At 44.6% G+C, this 17,329-nt stretch overlaps 1 long non-coding RNA gene across 1 annotated transcript in view; it reads left to right on the forward strand.

Annotated features, from left to right (window-relative positions):
* Positions 1 to 736: 736 nt before the first annotated feature.
* Positions 737 to 17,329, forward strand: part of LOC147663863 (uncharacterized) — a 405,123-nt gene continuing 388,530 nt past the window's right edge. The window contains exon 1 of the long non-coding RNA XR_015305209.1: positions 737 to 801. This is a non-coding gene — a long non-coding RNA (uncharacterized LOC147663863). The remainder of the gene's footprint in view (positions 802 to 17,329) is intronic.

The following is a 17,329-nucleotide window of genomic DNA, read 5'->3' on the forward strand; positions in this document are numbered from 1 at the left end:
GATAGCCAAGTCCGGAGAGATGGCTTTTTTGGCCGTTCTGTTCTCCAGGACTTTCTGGTGTGAACATAACTTGCAGAACCATCTTCAGGGTTGGCGTTGCTGAGGTATCTATTCTAAGGTAAGGAATCTATAAATAATGGTCTCTTTCAGATGAACAAGTTACTTACCTTCGGTAAGGATGTATCTGTAAGAGACATATATTAGTTATAGATTCCTTACCGCCCCACCCATCCTCCCTTTTCTGCAAACTGACTAGGGATAGGGACTCCTTACAGGGCCCTAGTTATGTGCACCAGTGGTCAGTGTCTTGCATGGCTCTGCACTTCTGGCGTGAAAAGTCGTGTCAGAACTGACGTCAGCACGCAGGGGCAGTGTCTAAATAGACATCGCGACATCATCCCGGCGACCACAACGCCGACAACAGACGCAGAGTCGACCGACGCCACCCTACTGACACGCAGGGGTACTGCTATGAGAAAAATTCTCCGGATCTAGTCTGATGCCTGGGGGTAATTCTAAGGTAAGGAATCTATAACTAATATATGTCTCTTACAGATACATCATTGCCGAAGGTAGTAACTTATTAGATTGTCTGACTGTGACTACTGCATCACCGTTACTGGAACCATGTCAAATTTGCTTCTTGTCTATATGTTCCTATTCTACTAAGCATTCTTAAATTGCGTTAACATGGTATGTTGACAGTCTGTAAATGAATACTTTTTTTCTTTTTTTGCAGATCGCCTTTTCTCAGCACAACACGATCATGGACCTTGTGCAGTTCTTCGTCACATTCTTCAGGTAATTGATGTTTCCGCTTATCATTTGTCGTGTCACGGATGGGATGAATGACAAAGAAAGGGCAGCGTTTTATTTGAGCTAGAAAGCGTCCAAGCTCAAGGTGACTCCATAACCACTGTAAAGTGTCCACTGCAGCCTAACGAGGGCGCTGTATTGATTAGTACCAGGCAGCAGGGGTTGATAGATTACACCACACAGGCCTATGAGCAAATGGTGCTGTGACCTGTGCCAAAGCCAGGTTCTTGGAGACAGCGCTGTTTAGTGGTACAGCGTTATTAATGTTTTGTAGGTCAGCAGGTCTCTTTGTAACCATTTGGGGGCGGTGGGCAAACCGTCATGGGAGGAGCTGGAGTACAATTCAGGCTACTGAAGCCCTTCATCATTTTGCATTTCTCCGTTGATGAAGACGCTGTCATAAAAACTCATCAGCTTCCTTTTGAAGATGAGTCCTGAGATCACCTGGGACCTGGGACTCTCCACTCCTTGGGCGCGTGTGGTGAGAAAGGTCACAGGGCGGAAATTGAACTGATTCTTTGCTTTCTTGGATATCATACTTGCCTGAGGCTCTTGTTTGTGTGAATCTTCATATTGTATTAGACATGTTTCTCCCATCTCTAGGGGAAATGGGTGAGTATAGAGAGGATGAACTGCATAAGGAGGTTCCACGTTTTCTCTGGCATTATCTGCAGAGTTCTGGGGTTCATGTCTCCTTGGCAGATGTTGCTCTAGGCTACCGACAGCGATGAGACTTAATATCATTCCTAAGCCAGAAAATGCCAGGAGGGGGCTGGTCGCAGGCATTAGGGACTTTAATCTTGCATGGGACCTCTTCTGATGGCACAGATGCACTTCCTCTCAGTAGTGGTTGTTACCTCTCAGGAGGATTGTTTCATGCGCCCCTCTCACTGGCCACCAGGGTCCGTATGTTTACTTTGGTACTTTTGGTGGGTGCAGTTGTATCAGTAGAAGGGTCCTCAGGCCATGGCCTGCACATTGGACAGTCGCAGACTCAGTGCACATATGAACGACTGCTTGAGAACCATGCACTGGGGCTCCTGCAGCAGCCCTGCGACCCCCGGGTCTGCTCCCACATTCTGAGTGAGTTATTTTTCAAGTGTGGGGAGGCAGTTGCCCACCACCCCTGCCAAGGTGTTTGGAGAGCAAATGACAACAATATCCCGGGTTCAGTGGGACCCTCAACACTCGGGTCCCCTGCAAGGAGATGACGCATTTTCCCAAGGGTCACACAATTTGGTCTAGTGATAAATGGGGATTAGAACGCAGGCCGCAGTTTAGAAACTTGAAGGACTGGTCCAAAGTCCCTTCTCCAGCTCATTTCATTAAAAAACATAAGGACAACTCTTTATATAACTACAATTTGCATTAAGGTTTCTCTTAAAATAGGAATATTAAGGCTCCAGATACCATGCCACACACAATGCTGTTGGTGATAACGGATTGTACAAAATTTCTATCAAATAATAACTAAGGTTCACCCCCTTTCTTTCTTTCCTTCTGCACTTATTGTACGCAAATGCATAGTTGATGTATTTTGTTGTGTATTGTACCTAGACAGATAGATTTGTCATGATTTAGTGGCTAAGTTGTTGGCACTTGAACAAAGAAGCGTCGGTTCCACTCCTTACTACCCTATCTGAAACATCATGCAATCCTGGGCAAATTACATCTCCATGGGTTGCAATATTCGTCAGAAATCAAAACTGCTTAAAAACAGGCTAGCTTTATGAATACATCTCTATAAAAAACTGACGTCAACAAAAACAAACACTCCTAAAATCTGTTATGAAAATCACTTCCCTTTCTCCCCCAGTACCTGCTGTGATGGAATGTGAGACCCGAGCATCACTTATGATGCGCTTTCCTTTGCACTTTAATGTAATGCTACATACTAGAGAAATGTAAATACAATGTAAATGTCCAGTATTTGTAAAACGCGAACAATTACCCGAAGGTGTCAAGGCGCAGGGGGCCCTCAGGAAGATTAAGCGAGCTATTGCCCAGAGTCACATGGTGCTGGACTGATCTGCCGCCGGCACCGGGGATCGAACCGTGAGTCCCCGGGTTCCGGCGTCAGTTGACCTGGTCACTGCACCACACCTCTTCCACAAGAAGGGTAGTCGCTCTTCTGTACTACTGTGTGTTCGGCTGCACGTTGAAAATAGCTTTTACTTTGTGTCTGTTGTGCCACTGTGCATAAGAGGAGAGCCCTGTCTCGTGAGCACTTATGCAGTTTGGAGGCATGCAAAGATGAAGCAGACCCAATCCACGGGTCATCAGTAAGCTGCAACAGGCTTTTGTGAGGGTCCAGGGCGGGGTTCGAGAGGGTGGGGGGTGTATCAGAGTATCTGCCTGTTGTCAGAGCCTTCCAGGCTGCACTCATAAGGAGGGATGACAACTACTTGGGGGTGGGAAGGAACAGGTGGTTGGCGGGCCCAGACAGATAGCAGATAGAGGAAAAATATTGTGTGGTTGGAGAGGTGCTTGATGATGGCGGGGTCTGCCATAAACATGGTGCTTGAGAGGAAGGATGCAATACAACGTTCACCAGGACCAGGTGTCTCTTCCAAATCAAGACGTTAACTGTACTCAGTCAATGAGGGCACAGTAGCAGTTCCAAGATGGCGACCGTTATAGAACTCTGCCCGCTTCTGATCGCCAGTGACGTGGATAGCTCTCAATATTCACCGGGCAACTGCATTAGGTGGTGGGTTAACTTGCACCCGCCTTAGTTTGCACTAGTCCATTCCTTGTTGCACTATTGTTGCTTTGCATGTACATTTTGGTTCCCTGACTTCAGTTTCCTAAATTTCCACTTCCACCTTCAACTCTGCGGGTTCCCATCTTGTGACTCTCCTGGAATGTATCTGGTCCACCCCGTAGACCAAACCTTCACTCAGCATCGAAGCCAGACTCAAAGTGAGCCAGGGCCTGCTATGGTTAATCCCTGGCAAAGCGTTAAACGCAGACATTGAGCCAGGCTCCCGTGGAGGCCGTGTTATACGCTCCTCTACACCAGTTAAAGAAAAACATGTGCCTGTCCGTGGGAACTTTCTGGGGAGTTCCAGGGTAGTGAGTGTTTACTGGGCTCCTTTTATTACTGGTGTCCTGGGGCTCTACCTTACTCTTAAACCCAAAACTGAGCTCCAGGTACAACCCTTCAGTACTTGACCCACAGGATAGCGAAGTCGAGCAGTACAAAGCCTACTGAGGGTGGTGATGTATGGTAGAGATTTTGAACTCAATCAAGCAGACAATAGCAGTTAGTAAATCAGTGGCCAGCAAGTGTTTTTTCATTAAAAGAAACCGTATTTAATCCTATCACACAACTAACTATATACACTTAGAATGCAGATGATGCATGTACTATACACAGGTGTTTCTGGGGCAACAGGGCTAATGATCCTAGGTAGAAGTTACTTCCAGGTCTCTACACATAGTGGAGTGGTGTGGCACACTGGTTAGAGGCGGCAGACCCGGAAGCAGAGGACGGCCCGGGACCAGGGTTCAATTCCCATCGTGGACCAGGGTCAGCGGACTCGATAATTCTCGCCTTGGTGCCTACTCTAACCAGGGTTCACACTCGGCAACTCTGGGCATTAGCTTGCCTCATCTCCACAACAGCCCCTCGCATATGCCGGAGATGCCTGGTTTCACCTTGGAGATACCCAGTAGGGGCCATCTCACAGGGAAAGCCAGGACGGGTTCCCCAGCGGTCTACAGCGCGGAGATACCCCATGTGGGGTGATTCATGCGCTTTACAAGACATCATTACATTACATTACATTACATTACACATAACTCAACCAGATCAGGACAGTAGGTTGGTTCGAGGCTCTTATGGGCCTACTGGTTACAATTTCCTTTTGCTTCCTCTCTCCCAGGGCGGTAGGTAATGTAAGGCAAAAGCTGGTAACACAACATTGTCTCAAGGCTCCCTGTAAGAATGTTGCGACGTGTATCAATTACGCTTATGTCTCAGCAACCGGAGATGCAGGCAGTACCTCTTGGGTGGTGATGTGGGATAGCCCCCATGTGGTTTTGTTGACTTGGGCTGTGTGCTGCGCTGGTGGGCACAGTTCCTGGTGATCTGCAGTGCTGGCCTCTGCCCCCGCCCTGTGGGCCCCTGCAGTGTCCCTCTGGCATTGCTGTACAGTACAGGAGAGAGCCTCTCTTCCAGGAGAGGTGGGGTAGTGCAGGAATGGGTGGACAGTAGCCACACTTGCTCTGTCTTGTTGAAGTTCTTCACTCTCTTTATCTTCATCTTCCTCATGTTTCAAACCCACAACCCAAATAAAAAATGTCGTCCCAGCTGCAAAAACGATTTTGCGACTGACAATGTCCGTCATGGTTTTCTCCTAGAGCCTAGTGGTGGTAGGTGCTTTTCCATCTGGGGACCAAAACTACAGATGACGATTAAGAATATTTATGTGGCCTAAGCCATCACAGGCGTTTTGCTGTTGATTCTATCTTTTGTGGTTGCTTTCACTGTCTTCAATCATGCTTTGTATCACCTTTAAAACCACTACTAACTCATACCCTTACCCATCTTTGAATCCTGTAAACTCCTTTAAAAACCTTACTACCCTGTAACCATCCCCACTCGTGAACCCTAAAAACCCTTTAAAATCCTTACCACCTTGAACCCTAATGCATTCAATAACCATTTAATCCCCCTTTTTTAAATGACATAATAGCCATTAAAATAAAAACTTAACCATCATGGTTAAGTACCAAAATGGCCTGCTTGCTAAAGGCATGCGTGGTAGCGTCCTGCGGGGTAGAGACTGCTTGGTAAAGGCTGTATGCTGTCCCAACACCTCAAAGGGGTCATTACAAAGGATCTCAGGAATGCTTCTGTGGAGCACTGGGGCTCCGGCCTCACCAATATTTTCATCTCAAGGTCTCTGCTTTTGGGGGGCAACACTGGTGAAGCTGACCCTGCAACAAACCCATCATGATGCTGCTGGTGACGCACTTTAAAGAGCACCAGTATGTGACTCTGGACTGAGTTGCTCGTATAGGTTACTTTGTGATGGGAACTTCACTCGGCAAGGGGTTGTCATTGTGAAGCTCTTGCAGGCCCTCTTTGTGAATGAACATTACAATCGTTTGCTCATTCACACCGAGGCAACCCCTTATTGTGCAGAAGGGTGAGGGTCTGCCAGTGAATCCCTGTAGATAAAACACCATACCAACTTCTCACCTTAGTGGTGGAAACGGTGGAGCATGGCTTTATTTTATTGTGCAATCGGCAAAAATACCAAGTCTTAGCATTTGTTTAAAAACCTAATTTTATGTTGAAGCTTACCAGCCAACGCATCTCTGGTTGCTAAAGACGCCTTGGGGGCATTCTGAAAGCCAACCTAGGAATGCATTCTGCCCATTGTCTACAATTAGCTTTGTGGTTTGTAACTTCATTTTGTTTGCATTTTATTTTCCGGTTTTATATGTTTTAGGTTGTCCAGCATGTCTTTGTCCTTCCCGTGGAGCACAGCCTGTTTACCAGCTCTCTGACTCACTAGTTGTATTCTTCCTCTAGTGCTTCCTTTCTGTAAAGAGGCCTTACAATTTAGTTCCAGCTTTTCATATTTGCTGTGCATTCGAAGACAGTGGGCAAATGTCAGGCTCTGTCTTCCAAGGGAGCTTAGTGTTTACTTTTGTTTCTCTAACTTCAAAGTGAGAGGATTTATCTGACAGTCTGGGAGTGAGAAAGACAAGGCTTTTTTTCTAGCACAAAAACACATTTTAAATGTCTGTAAATGAATGTTTTGTAATTCTGAAGAATGGAAGAAACAAATATTTTAATGCAATCAGAACAAATCAATTCACTAGGTGATACCATTTCCACACATTATTGTTTTTGCTATATAGTTTTATTTGTAAAACTGTGTGTTTGTGCCAATGTATTGTTCATTTCAATTGAAAATGTGTTGTCTGTAATGACAGTGCGCTGCTACAACATGCATACTCCACTCTTCACCCCTCCACTCTATGCCACTCTACCCCACTTTGACACTCCATTGTATGCCATTCTACTCCACTCTGACACTCTACTCCATGACACTCTACTCCACGCCACTCTACTGCACTCTACCCCAGTGTACGCCACTCTTTGCCACTCCACTCTACTCTGTTCTATGCCACTTCATTCTTCACCACTCTAGCCCACTTTACTCCACTATATGACATTCCACTCTGACACTTCACCCTACCCCAGTCCATCCTCTCTGACACTCCACTCTACGACATTCCAATTCATGACATTCCAGTCCACGACACTCTACTTAATGACACTCTGATAGTCCGTGCCACTTTACTCTACAACACTCTGTGCCACTTCACTTGAGGTAATTCTATTCCTCTCAATGCCACTCCACTCTGTGGCACTCTATACCACTGCAATCTGTGCCACTTCATGCCACTCTTCCATACTCCATTCCACTTTACGCCGCTCCACTCGACTACACAGCACGCCAATTTATTCTACTGTATGATACTCCACACTGCGCCAACCCACTCTGCTCTTTACTGCATTCTGCGCTCCGCCACTCTACTCCACTCCTCACCACTTTACAATTTTCTAATCCACCTCTGTGCCACTCTCACTGTATGCCACTCCACTCTATGCCATTCCACTCTATGCCACTCTACGTTACTTAACTCTAGGCCGCTCTACTCCGCTTCACTCCACAAGTCTACTACACTCTACGTCACTCTATGCCACTCCACTCTGACACTATGTCACTCTATGCTATGACACTCTATGCCCACTTTGATGTTCTACTCCTCTCTACGACACTCCACAACACTTCTCAACACTCCACGCTACAAGACACTAATCCACTATACACCACACCACTCTACCACACACCTCTTCGTGCCACTCTCCTCTATACGACTTTTAGTCATGCTGACCAGCACCCACGCTGGTTACAACATGGTTAAATCTCATTGACAAATGCAATAGCTTTTGCATAGACAAGACCTAATGGCTTTACCAGTGGTTGTTTGTAAAGCTGCTAATAAACTGTTGATTTGAGGAAAGCACTTTTATTGTGTTAAACACAATTATTATTATTATTAGTAGTAGTAGTATGTCTAGATAATGTTAAATCAATTCAGTTAGCTTAATACTCTAGTCAGGAACACCTGCCGATTTTGAACCTACCTGTGCAGTGTGGCGTGCCCAATGCCTTCCCATCAGAAAGCATGGTGCATTGACTGTTCAGGGGGGCGTGGAGCAGAGCGGGGAACTGCGAGTGCTGATGGGGCATGAAACTAAGAGGACAGTGAGTGTGCAGGGATTTCAGGGGCAGACGTGGCAGTGTGAGAGCAGAAGGTGCATTCATTTCAGAAGTGGATAAGTCTGTTGCATTCCCGCGCACCAGCAATTCCTCCTAATTGATATTCAGAATTGGCAGGGCCCTAGCCGAGGGTAGATGTGGGTAGGTAGACTGCATCTACTTACTTGCAGTCTACCCTGCTGCAAAGCTGCTTGCTTTCAGCGGAGTGCCACATTCCTTTGTTACTTCCCGTGGAATTCACAGAAATTTGCTGAACTTGTCCCGGGGTAATTGTACGTGCTAGCAAAATTGGGTAAAAACGGTAGGAGGCACTAAATAAAAACGTTTGCATGGAAACCTCTTAAACTGGAATGTTGTGTGGGGCAACACCATGCCTGATGTTAATGTAATTTAAAACATTAGTGCAGGCTCAAATCCGCTCAAACATAAATTTCTTGCTTTATGAGGTTAATTTTTAATTTTCCATTTTAAGCAGTTTTTATTTTTTATTTTTAAAAAAACCTTCATTTTGAAAGAAAAAGTTGTGCATCACCTCATCTTTGCAATAATTTGATGAAGACGCCGGTTATGTGCTTAAACTGTGAGCACATGCCATCAGAAGCAAGTGAGTGCATTCGCAGTGGTGTCACACGGCACGTCACTGCAGCACCGTTGTGTGTTTGCATCAGGACCACCGGTGGACACTGCGCACCTGAGCACTCCTTAGATGCAGCGGCACGAGGGAGCTGCTTTAAACCCCTGACCCGCACCTCGTGTCCTCTGATGAATGCGCGCGCGCCGGTCTCGACACCCCGGAATCGATCGTAGTGAGAGGCGCAGGCAAGAGTCGGGCCCTCTCCCCAGATTAGAAACAGCCAGGCGGCACCGGGGGACTACAGCAACTAAAATATTTACTGAAAATCGCGGAAATGAAGTTAGCTCCCTGCGCAGAATGGATTTTGCCGCCTCCTTTCCAGAAGCCGCGCAACATCGATTTCTAGTTTGTGATGAATTAAGCAATTTCGGCTTCCTTTTGGAGCCCGTGGTTCTGGGGGTGCGCGCTGTTTGCCTCTGTGTGACGGGGGACACGTTTCCTGCCTCCTAGGCCTTTAGCATTTCGTGGTTCGCTTGATGATGTGCAATATCTACTGCTAGGGTCTCCTCGAAAATGTACATTTTTTAAAATCAGGCTGCAACCAAGCCTCTGCTTGCCTCGCGCACCCCAGATACACCATTCTTTGCTCCCAGTAAATGTCTTAATTTGTTCTGATTTCTTGCAAATTTGTCTCCCCTTAAACTAAGAGAAGGAGTGGGTTCCCCTGGGAAAGGCTGTTTGGAACGGGCATCAGTAATTCCAACTCTGCCTGATGCTGGGAACCGTGTTGGGGTGTTTCATATGGAAGGTCTTACAGAGCTATGACTGTTAGGAATGGATATGTCAGTGAGATCTCTGGTGAGGTGAAATTACTAAGCCATACCTCCCGGGTGTAGATCAGTACTGCGGGGCTCTGCCTCAGTGCAGGGAGACAAGACAGCACTCCCAGCAAACAACCACACCAGCAACCAAACTGGCTGACTAAGAAAACCATCACACCCTTCTTAAGAAGCATACACTGGTTACCAGTGAAGGAGACAAACATTTCAAGACCCTAAGCATAATACCTAAAGCAATTGTCAGCAGAGTTCTCAAGTAGGGATCTGTAACTTTCATAAAGTATGAACAAAAAAGAAGGATTTAAAAAAAGCGAAAAGAAACTGAGCAGTAAAAAAACCACCCATAACTGTTTTCTTCAAAGCCAATAATAGAATTTCCTACGGATACTCTGTGTTGACTGAAAATCTTATAGAAGACGCAGAAGTCTCTGAAGTTGGGATCAGCCGAACATCAGGAAGTGCCGTCCAATGAAGTCACATCACATGCATCATTAACCGTCACATTAATATATAACATCAAATTGCTTAGCGTCATATAGCTTTATTTAACTTCATGTTATATAACCTCATAGAACATAATGCAAAATCATTTAAAAACATATCACCTAACAATATGAAATCACTTTCTGTCTGAATACCACAACCATCCCAGCTCTTGCTTGTAGATGATTAATAAGCACACTTTGAAAATGAAATAGACATAGATATTGCCCTCTCAAGCATGTATCTTGTTACTCTAGTGCATATTTCAGAGGAAACAGGACATGAGAAACAGTTGCGAGGATGCAGATAGTCTAGGCAGAGGTCCAGCTTGTATCGCCAAATGTTCGGCACTATGGGGGACAGGTTTTAACCATCGTCTTTAACTTCTTCTGAATTCTAAGATGTGTCCACCTCACTAGACATGAAACGCACAAAAGATGATGGGAGGAATACTTCCAATTTGTCTAACCACTGGCAATCGCTCGGGGTAACTTTCCAACCCATCGTTCTTTTGCCCACATATTACCTCAGTAATATGCAAATCAGCCATGACCCTACTCCTCATGGAACATTCCAGTCCGAACTGCCAGCCAGGTCCTCACCAAACTGGAACACAAGCAACCTAGGACCGGTATTGCCATGTTAAGGGATCATCAGCCAGGTATAACTTGGTTTCAGTGGCACAGTGAGCACAGGACCCATGTCTAGACATACAGTGTCAAGGCTGATTTGCATATGGCTTGGTCCAAACTGAGATGGCATGGTGAGCAAAAGAACGATGACTTGGAATGCTACTGAGAGTGATTGCCAGTGGTTAGACGAATTGCAAGCATTCTTCCCATGACCTTTTGTGTTTGATCCACCTCACTAGACAGACATCCTCATTCTCACTCTGGGGGCCCCTTTGCCCAAATGTATCTTATTTTTGTCTTTCTCTCTGACACACATCCTATGACCTTGGTTGATCCATTCAACTTTCATGTGTTGCTTTAAATTTTAAATGTATCTGATACTGACTCTCGACGATCAAGATATAACGGTGCCCCCCCAAGGTAAGTTGGAGCCCACATGTTAGAAGAATAGGTTTCAAATGGGACGCAAGTCAGAGGGTTCCCCAGTCCCCTGTGGAATGAAACAGGAGTTTACAACCTGACCGTGGTTGGGTGTCTGGCCATTTCCTGTCTTTAGAAGGACTGAGGTAACAATGATGAGTGACATAAGAGGCCATGCCCTACAGTATCCCTGTTGCTGTTATGGGCGACTGACTCAAATGACTTGTTTGAAGGGGCATAATGTCATCTGTTCATGTGACATATCTGGCTTTTGACTAATATCTGAGGAGCCAGGGACTCGTACTGGTGCTGAGCAGCTCAAGGCGTCACTGTAGGGCCCATGTAGGCCCTGAAGAGAGATCTGTAAATGTCATTTCAACAGGGTGGACATGTTAGGCATTGAGGCAGCCATCTTCTTACATTGTAGCCCTCCAGGAGGTGTAGGTGTGCAGAGGGGTGCTCTGTTAAATATTCGAATTACTGTTTGGACAATAGGAGCAATTTGAATCCATTATAGGGATTTTGCAAAAACATGGACCCTGATATGAGGAAATGCACTAATCCAAGCCGTGTAATCTCAATGCGCACAATCTTGTTAAACATCCTTTGCGCAGTGCCCCCGTTAAAGATTCTAGGAGCTTGAGCATAGACAGAAGGAGCTGTGTCCCTTCCATCTCCAGAGTGCAGCTCCATATGTGGGGTTCCATTTGGTCTAACATGTAGTCACTCCCCAAATTCAGAAGGGCGAGTATCCGTCATCTGACTCTGCACATTCGTCTACCTAATCTTCTCCACCTCCTGACCACCCTTTGGATATGATGATCAAGCGTGGAAGGTGGATGCAACACCTCATCCACACTCAGAGTCTGCCTAGGGAGAGCAGTCTCCGCTTACAGTTGGAGGAACCTCAGTCTGGTGCCATTGGAGGACGGTTAAGTCAGTTCAGTCATCTTTTCCCTTTCAAACAACAGAATGTCCGTGGCCTTATCGTTTACAAATAGTGGGACTTAGAAATGATTCAAGTTACTCAGGTGCACTCCGTGGTTGCACCATTGGGTGATGCATATTGTCTTTATGTTGGCTACACTCCTGTGATGCATGCTGATGGGCAATGACACTGCATCTTCCATGGAGACAGAGGGCAGAAAGGTCACCTCCACCTTAAAGAAGGTCCTAGTCCAGTCTTAACCTGGATTTTCAATAGTGACTTCTACTTATAGATCCCGGTGTTAAGTTTTCCAGGCTCTGTTTTTGACTGAGCAGGAGGGGAGTCGCAGACTGTCAAATCTACTTAAAAGGTTGGTGTACAGGCCAGGTTCTTGACTGATATCTCATGTAGTGACCTTTAGGTAATATGAAAGCAGCTGCCACAAGCGGAGAAGAGAGTGGAAGGCTTTCTGAGGGGGAAAGACCTATTGTGGTAGCTATGGTTCTGTCTCTCTATATTCTCTCCTGTCTCTATTGCCTAGAACGCTCTCTCTAGGTTCTTTTCCGAGTATTCTACCTTTGTGAGTTATTGCCTGGTTCCTGTTCAGAGCGGACGTTGCTTCGTGTTTGCTGTGAAGGTTGCTAATTAAAGAACCTTTTCTTCACCAACTTCATCTCTGGCTTTCATTGGAGTTTGGATTTAACATTTGGCGACGCTTTGGGATTTTTTCCTGGATTCCTTCACATCCCCAGCATCCACTGAAGCACTGGGAGGCCTTCTCGACCATCCGAATGCGCAAGAACGTCTTTTCAACATGAAACGCGCATCCTCTTCAAAAGGTCGTATGTAACTTTTAATGTTTGACTGCTTTTAGCGGCTTTACGCTACCTTTGCCTTCATTGCGCACCTCCTTACCCTCGAGCGACTTTCCCTCGAGCGCCACAGACTCTACGTTCCCCTCCTCGAGCGAGCTTCTGCTCGAAGATTCCACTCGAACGTACCTGACTGAGTCTTCCATTCCGGCCATCTTCGTCCCTCCTCCTCCCAGTCAGCCTCCGCGCACGTCACAGTTCTCCGCCTGGTCCGTGACGGAGTGACGCGCCTCACGTTGTTTCAACTTACGTGACCTCTACGTGACTCCATCTTGGTAAAGTTCACGCAGCTTCCTTCATTTGCATGCGCAGTCAGTTTCATGCGCTCGTTTCTTTAAATTCATCGCATTTCTTCGTCACGTTGAACAACGCTTCCTTCATCATATCTACAGCGTTCCTTCATTTTTATCCGTTTTTTCGCTACGCTGTCCTGGACTTCAAGCAGCTTATTCGTTTTCAGGTTTGGCTTTGATATTCAATTTTTTTGATTCTGCTTCTCCCACGGCACATCTTCTGGTTGGCTACTCGATGATGTGCACATCTTACCAAGTACTTTAATCCTTATTGGACAGACATTTTTTAATCATTCCTTTTGTTCGTGTATTTTTACCTGTTCTGTTTGTTTTACTGTTTTCTCTGCACACACTGTTGCTTTGACATGTCTCAAAATATTGTCACTCCTCCTTATTTTCTTACTGACCCTGGTGTACCTAAAACTAAATGGAAACAATGGTTCAAGGGTTTTGGCAGTTATATTATTGCTTTAGATGGTCAAAAATATGAACCAGACAGAAAATTAGCTTTACTCTATAACAGTCTTGGAGCAGAAGGCCAACGTATTTTTGACCATTTACCTGTTTCACCTCAACCTCATGAAACTGAGTGGGATTGTTTTCAAGAAGCTGTTTCTAGATTAGCCAAATATTTCATTGACGAAACTAGTGTTGTGGTAGAGCGTCACAAATTCTATACTAGACATCAATTTGAGTATGAGTCAATTGAAACCTTCTTGACAGAACTTAGAGTTTTGATAGCAACTTGTGAATTCGATGGTAATATTGATTCTTACCTCAGAGATCAGATAGTGGTTAACTGTTATAACAAAAAGGTACAAGAGAGATTGCTTTGTTGTAGGGATCCATCTCTCAACGAAACTCTTGAGCTTGCGAGAGGAATCGAGAGATCTGTCTCTTCTCAAAGGGTTTTGAACAAAAATAAAAGTGAAACTGTAACTGAAGCTGTCAATGCCCTAAACATCAAACCAAAGTCTTCCCAATTTAAAAACAAAGATTCCAGAGAAGCTAAAAAAGGCTTTGCATGTTTCAGGTGTGGTTCTTCCTCACATCTTGCGAATTTCAAAAGTTGTCCAGCTCTTAATAAGACTTGTCTTAATTGTAAACGTACTGGTCACTTTACCAGAGTATGTAACAGAAATCCTGTAAAAATTAATGCAATTGAAAATGTTGAGTTTTCTGAACCTGAGAATGTATGTACAGTTGTCTCTTCTAAAAAGATTGTTTTGTACATTGATGCTGAATTGGATGATGGTGGTCCCATCTGCGATATCACCATTGGTGATACAGTAATCCAAGTGACGGTGGATTCTGGCTCTCCGATCACCTTTGTCACTGACATTTTATTTAATTTACATTGGAATTCTTCCCAATTATTCCCTCCTGATATTCACACCATTTCTTTTGGTGGACATTCCATTGACATGCTGGGATTCTTCAATGATACCATAAAGTTTGAGGACAGGTCCATTGCTACCAAAATATATGTTGCTAAAAATGGGTACAACATTTTGGGTTGGAAAGATCAGGGCAAATTCGGCATGGTATTAAGACCAGGCACTTCTTGTCCTATCTCCTTAGTTGATGTTTGTTCCTCTAATCTTGCCTTACACCAACTTTTAGCCAAACATAGTGCTCTTTTCAGGGACAAGCTGGGTCTTGTTCATGACTTTGAGCATCGCATTGTCCTCAAAAAGGATGCCATTCCTGTGGTCCATAAAGTCAGGAATGTCCCCCTATCTGTGAGGTCTCAACTCAAATTACACTTAGAGCAGCTATGCCTTGACAAAGTTATTGAGCCTATAAATTCGTCAGAATGGGTCGCCCCCATTGTTATCGCGAAGAAAAAGGGTAGCAAAGACATCAGATTATGCATTGATCTAAGGTCCTTAAACAAAAACATTTTAATAGATTGCTTTCCCCTACCCAAAATACAAGACATGTTGGCTCAACTTGGTGATTCTAAAGTTTTTTCATGTCTGGACTTAAGGTCTGCCTATCACCAGGTTGAACTCTGTGAAGACTCCCGTGATTTGACTTCCTTTAATACCCCTTTTGGTCCATATAGATTCTTACGCATGCCTTTCGGGCTTGCGTCTGCTGCCTCTGTCTTCCAGAAGCTCATGTATAAAATGTTTGGCAACTGTAGCAATGTCTTGGCTTACCAAGACGACATTCTCATTTATTCTAAGTGTGATGATGACCATTTAAAGAAACTGTCTGAGGTGTTGAACATTCAAAACAAAGATCAACTTAGATCTTTCCTCGGTGTTTGCAAGTATTATTCAAGATTTGTGGATTGTTTTGCCTTGCAAACTGAACCTTTAAGAAAACTACTCAAGAAAGGTGAAAAGTTTGTGTGGGATGATTCTCTTAACAAGACTTTTGTACACTTAAAGAACCTTATTGTCCAAGCCCCCTCTCTTCATTCTTTCAGAGATGATATTCAATCTGTTGTCACGGTGGATGCAAGTGGCATCGGTTTAGGGGCTGTCTTCTCTCAGTTGGTTGATGGTGTGGAACAGACTGTTGGCTTTGCTTCCAGATCCCTTTCTCCTGCAGAGCGCAGATACAGCACCATTGAGAGGGAAGCTCTGGCTTGTCTTTGGGCAACTAAACATTTCGAGACTTACCTCTGGGGTAGAAGATTTATTTTGGTGACCGACCACAAACCCTTGGTGTTCCTTTTGTCCAACAAAGACCACAGTAATCTCAGTCCTCGTTTAGTCAGGTTACTTTCTAGGATGTACGATTTTAATTTCTCCATTTCCCATATCCCTGGTGGCAAAAATACCCGTGCTGACTTCCTCTCTAGGTGTCCCCTTAAGGATTCTGAAAACTCTTCTTCCCTTTGTGAGGACTCTGAGTGTGTTATAGGCATGGTTGATGGTTTGTTGTTCTCTGAGAATATCATCAGCAAGGATGAGTGGTTGGATTGTGTTAAATTGGACAAGGTCCAAAATTTGGTCAAGGATCATGTTATCAAGGGCTGGCCCGATGACAGAAATCTTGATTCTGGGTTACGTTCATTTGCTAAAGTTAAAGATGAACTTACTGTTGAGGATGATTTTTTGATGAGGGGCTCTTTGTTGATTCCTCCTAATAAACTCAAACTGAAATTGTTGAATTTGGCTCATCTTGGTCATTTAGGGATCACTGGTACCAAGAAAAGGTTACGACTTTACTACTGGTGGCCCAATCTCGATGCTGATGTTGAAAATTTTGTTGGTAGGTGTTCCTGTTGTTTTGAAGCTGACAAGTCTCTCAAGCTTCGGAATACCCCCCTTATTCCTGTTCCTTACCCTCAGGGCCCTTGGGAGAAATTAGGCATTGATTTTATTGGTCCCATGTACAACTTGAAGCCTCATTTAAGATTTGCCATAGTCTTGGTGGATTATTTTTCCAAGTGGGTTGAGTGCAGGTTCATGTCTGATCCTTCCACGGTTGGTGTCATTGATTTTTTGGATGACCTTTTTCACAGAGAAGGTATCCCTAAATTTCTAGTCTCTGACAATGGTGTCCAGTTTAAGTCCCATGTCACTCAAAAGTTCTTATCCAATCTTGACATCAAACACTTGACTGTTGCCCTTTACAGTCCACAAGGAAATGGAATGGTCGAAAGGGTTAACAAAATGCTAAAAGACACTATCCAGTTAGCCTGCATGCAAAATTTGGATGTTTCCAAAGCTGTTAAAGAAAGGTTGTGGAGTTATCACAATACTCCCCATTCCACAACTGGCATTACCCCTTTTGTCTTGTTAAAGAAACGTTTTGGCTCCTCCAAGCTTAGCCCTTCCTGGGTCCTTGACAAGACAAAAGTGGATGAGAAATTACCCAATGTTGATCAGGTTCGCAACAGGGTTGTTTCCATGCAAAACAAGATGAAAATTGCTTATGATGACAAATTCAAAACTAAAGTGGTTCCTTTCAATGTGGGTGATTCCGTCAAAGTCAAAAGACCCCTGAAAAACAGTAGTCATACTTCAAAATTCTACCCTACTTCTAAAATTATCAGAGTTTCCAGGAATGCTGTGTTGCTTTCTAATGGGAAGTGGTGGAGCAAGAGAAATGTCGTTATTGTTAATCCTTTTGTTTCCAAGGACTTAAAAGGCCAAGAGGACAACTACTTTTCTATTTCCTCGTCTTTGGATTTTCAGCCCTC

The sequence above is a fragment of the Lissotriton vulgaris genome, unplaced genomic scaffold (assembly GCF_964263255.1).
Source record: "Lissotriton vulgaris unplaced genomic scaffold, aLisVul1.2 SCAFFOLD_1664, whole genome shotgun sequence".
Classification (NCBI taxonomy): Eukaryota; Metazoa; Chordata; class Amphibia; order Caudata; family Salamandridae; genus Lissotriton; species Lissotriton vulgaris.